The sequence below is a fragment of the Procambarus clarkii genome, chromosome 62 (assembly GCF_040958095.1).
Source record: "Procambarus clarkii isolate CNS0578487 chromosome 62, FALCON_Pclarkii_2.0, whole genome shotgun sequence".
Classification (NCBI taxonomy): Eukaryota; Metazoa; Arthropoda; class Malacostraca; order Decapoda; family Cambaridae; genus Procambarus; species Procambarus clarkii.
This window is the reverse complement of record NC_091211.1, coordinates 27,545,321-27,550,358: the sequence shown is the minus strand read 5'-3', so window position 1 is coordinate 27,550,358 and position 5,038 is coordinate 27,545,321.

Here is a 5,038-nt window from a genome sequence, read left to right as displayed (position 1 = left end):
GACCACAGGATCACAAGTCCAACGTGCTGTCCGCTCGGCCGACCGGCTAGAAAAGATTCGTTACCTTGCGACGAGGCTCGTCCCAGAGTTACGAGGGATGGGACACGAAACGAGACTGAAGGAACTATATTGACCAGACCACACACTAGAAAGTGAAGGGACGACGACGTTTCGGTCCGTCCTGGACCATTCTCAAGTCGGTTGTCTATAGTCGGTAACTATAAACCTGTCGATGCAAGAAAAAAAAAATTGTATAGAGCGGAGACATGATAGAGACGTATAAAATACACAAAGGGACCGACATAGTGGAAAAAAGAAAATGTCCTTAAAAATATCAATAACAGGGGGGACATTAATTTAAAAGAAGATATGATAGGGAAATAGGCGAGGTGTCACTGCTTGAAACAACGGGGTGGAGGAGAGGGTGGTGGTTGTGGTGGGTGGAGGAGAGGGTGGTGGTTGTGGTGGGTGGAGGAGAGGGTGGTGGTTGTGGTGGGTGGAGGAGAGGGTGGTGGTTGTGGTGGGTGGAGGCGAGGGTGGTGGTTGTGGTGGGTGGAGGAGAGGGTGGTGGTTGTGGTGGGTGGAGGCGAGGGTGGTGGTTGTGGTGGGTGGAGGCGAGGGTGGTGGTTGTGGTGGGTGGAGGCGTGGGTGGTGGTTGTGGTGGGTGGAGGAGAGGGTGGTGGTTGTGGTGGGTGGAGGCGTGGGTGGTGGTTGTGGTGGGTGGAGGCGTGGGTGGTGGTTGTGGTGGGTGGAGGCGTGGGTGGTGGTTGTGGTGGGTGGAGGCGTGGGTGGTGGTTGTGGTGGGTGGAGGAGAGGGTGGTGGTTGTGGTGGGTGGAGGCGTGGGTGGTGGTTGTGGTGGGTGGAGGAGAGGGTGGTGGTTGTGGTGGGTGGAGGCGTGGGTGGTGGTTGTGGTGGGTGGAGGCGTGGGTGGTGGTTGTGGTGGGTGGAGGCGTGGGTGGTGGTTGTGGTGGGTGGAGGCGAGGGTGGTGGTTGTGGTGGGTGGAGGCGAGGGTGGTGGTTGTGGTGGGTGGAGGCGAGGGTGGTGGTTGTGGTGGGTGGAGGCGAGGGTGGTGGTTGTGGTGGGTGGAGGCGAGGGTGGTGGTTGTGGTGGGTGGAGGAGAGGGTGGTGGTTGTGGTGGGTGGAGGAGAGGGTGGTGGTTGTGGTGGGTGGAGGCGTGGGTGGTGGTTGTGGTGGGTGGAGGAGAGGGTGGTGGTTGTGGTGGGTGGAGGCGTGGGTGGTGGTTGTGGTGGGTGGAGGCGTGGGTGGTGGTTGTGGTGGGTGGAGGAGAGGGTGGTGGTTGTGGTGGGTGGAGGAGAGGGTGGTGGTTGTGGTGGGTGGAGGCGTGGGTGGTGGTTGTGGTGGGTGGAGGCGAGGGTGGTGGTTGTGGTGGGTGGAGGAGAGGGTGGTGGTTGTGGTGGGTGGAGGCGAGGGTGGTGGTTGTGGTGGGTGGAGGAGAGGGTGGTGGTTGTGGTGGGTGGAGGCGAGGGTGGTGGTTGTGGTGGGTGGAGGCGAGGGTGGTGGTTGTGGTGGGTGGAGGAGAGGGTGGTGGTTGTGGTGGGTGGAGGAGAGGGTGGTGGTTGTGGTGGGTGGAGGAGAGGGTGGTGGTTGTGGTGGGTGGAGGAGAGGGTGGTGGTTCTAATGGACGGTTCTAGACTGGACGGTCTAATGTCAGACCTCTACAGTGCCGCGTTTCCGAAACCTGAGGGAGAACTCTCGTGTCCTGTCCCTTTGTTTACACTCGGCTACCATGACTCGTCGCCTCCGTCCCTCAGGCTGTGTTCCAATACTATTTTCCCCAATATTCTTTCTGAGGGACTTAGGGAGGCAAGCCTCGTTTTATGGTATGTTTATTTATATCCAGTCCTAGTGAATAGTTTTTTGTATTAAGTTTTAACACTCGACTGTGGTTTTAAAGAATACGTGATGTGTTTGTGGGGGTTTGTTGTGATGACGTCACGGACCCATTTTTCTTAAAGTTATGGGTAATGGTTAACTTTATTATGTTAAGATGTTGTGTGTTGGATTTCTGACACCAGTCACCACCACCAGGCTCACCACCACCAGGCTCACCACCACCAGGCTCACCACCACAGCATCACCACCACCAGGCTCACCACCACAGCATCACCACCACCAGGCTCACCACCACAGCATCACCACCACCAGGCTCACCACCACAGCATCACCACCACCAGGCTCACCACCACAGCATCACCACCACCAGGCTCACCACCACAGCACCACCACCACCAGGCTCACCACGACAGCATCACCACCACCAGGCTCACCACGACAGCATCACCACCACCAGGCTCACCACCACAGCATCACCACCACCAGGCTCACCACGACAGCATCACCACCACCAGGCTCACCACGACAGCATCACCACCACCAGGCTCACCACCACAGCATCACCACCACCAGGCTCACCACGACAGCATCACCACCACCAGGCTCACCACCACAGCATCACCACCACCAGGCTCACCACGACAGGATCACCACCACCAGGCTCACCACCACAGCATCACCACCACCAGGCTCACCACGACAGCATCACCACCACCAGGCTCACCACCACAGCATCACCACCACCAGGCTCACCACGACAGCATCACCACCACCAGGCTCACCACCACAGCATCACCACCACCAGGCTCACCACCACAGCATCACCACCACCAGGCTCACCACGACAGCATCACCACCACCAGGCTCACCACGACAGCATCACCACCACCAGGCTCACCACCACAGCATCACCACCACCAGGCTCACCACGACAGCATCACCACCACCAGGCTCACCACCACAGCATCACCACCACCAGGCTCACCACGACAGCATCACCACCACCAGGCTCACCACCACAGCATCACCACCACCAGGCTCACCACGACAGCATCACCACCACCAGGCTCACCACCACAGCATCACCACCACCAGGCTCACCACCACAGCATCACCACCACCAGGCTCACCAGTCAAAAATATATTATATATATATATATATATATATATATATATATATATATATATATATATATATATATATATATATATATATATATATATGCAGAATAACCACATATGAAAAATAGAAAATGCTTAACGCGTTTTCAGCTAATTCGCCTTCATCAGAGCAAAGTAGAATCATTCTTCTGAATGATTCCACTTTGCTCTGATGAAGGCGAATTAGCCGAAAACGCGTTAAGCATTTTCTATTTTTCATATGTGGTTATTCTGCATACTTGGATCAGTGTTTTTGTGATCATTGTTGCATATATATATATATATATATATATATATATATATATATATATATATATATATATATATATATATATATATATATATATATTAATATATTAATGTCGTACCTAGTAGTCAGAACGCACTTCTCAGCCTACTATGCAAGGCCCGATTTGCCTAATAAGCCAAGTTTTCCTGAATTAATATAATTTCTCTAATTTTTTTCTTATGAAATGATAAAGCTACCCATTTCATTATGTATGAGGTCAATTTTTTTTTATTGGAGTTAAAATTAACGTAGATATATGACCGAACCTAACCAACCCTACCTAACCTAACCTAACCTATCTTTATAGGTTAGGTTAGGTTAGGAAGCGGAAAAAGTTAGGTTAGGTTAGGTAGGTTAGGTTGCCGAAAAACAATTAATTCATGAAAACTTGGCTTATTAGGCAAATCAGGCCTTGCATGGTAGACTGAGAAGTGCGTTCTGGCTACTAGGTACGACATATATATATATATATATATATATATATATATATATATATATATATATATATATATATATATATATATATATATATATATATATATATGAAATTTATAAACAAATCCACAAGGGTCATGATGAGGGTTCGAACCAATGTCCAGGATGATCCCACATGTGCCTTAGTACTTTTCCGATGAGACCGATGACAAGGACAGAGGTGTGAGGGCGTGGCTGTGAGCCGCTCAACCATGACGTGCCCCTGGCACCAGCAGCCTAGACACGAGGGGGGGGGGAGGGCGTTTTCTTCACACCTTTCATAATAGTCCTGTAAAGAAGACCTTAAGTGTTGCCCTTGCTCCTTATGTCTCGGTGATATTGCGTGTGTGGTGGTGTGCAGGCGTGGTGGTGGTGGTGGTGTGCAGGCGTGGTGGTGGTGGTGTGCAGGCGTGGTGGTGGTGGTGGTGGTGTGCAGGCGTGGGGGTGGTGGTGTGCAGGCGTGGTGGTGGTGGTGTGCAGGCGTGGTGGTGGTGGTGTGCAGGCGTGGTGGTGGTGGTGTGCAGGCGTGGTGGTGGTGGTGTGCAGGCGTGGGGGTGGTGGTGTGCAGGCGTGGTGGTGGTGGTGGTGGTGTGCAGGCGTGGGGGTGGTGGTGGTGTGCAGGCGTGGGGGTGGTGGTGGTGTGCAGGCGTGGGGGTGGTGGTGGTGTGCAGGCGTGGTGGTGGTGTGCAGGCGTGGTGGTGGTGGTGGTGTGCAGGCGTGGTGGTGGTGGTGGTGTGCAGGCGTGGGGGTGGTGGTGGTGTGCAGGCGTGGGGGTGGTGGTGGTGTGCAGGCGTGGGGGTGGTGGTGGTGTGCAGGCGTGGGGGTGGGGGTGGTGTGCAGGCGTGGGGGTGGTGGTGGTGTGCAGGCGTGGTGGTGGTGGTGGTGTGCAGGCGTGGTGGTGGTGGTGGTGGGCAGGCGTGGTGGTGGTGGTGGTGGTGTGCAGGCGTGGGGGTGGGGGTGGTGTGCAGGCGTGGGGGTGGGGGTGGTGTGCAGGCGTGGGGGTGGTGGTGGTGTGCAGGCGTGGGGGTGGTGGTGGTGTGCAGGCGTGGTGGTGGTGGTGTGCAGGCGTGGGGGTGGTGGTGGTGTGCAGGCGTGGGGGTGGGGGTGGTGTGCAGGCGTGGGGGTGGGGGTGGTGTGCAGGCGTGGGGGTGGGGGTGGTGTGCAGGCGTGGTGGTGGTGGTGTGCAGGCGTGGGGGTGGTGGTGGTGTGCAGGGGTGGGGGTGGTGTGCAGGCGTGGGGGTGGTGGTGGTGTGCAGGC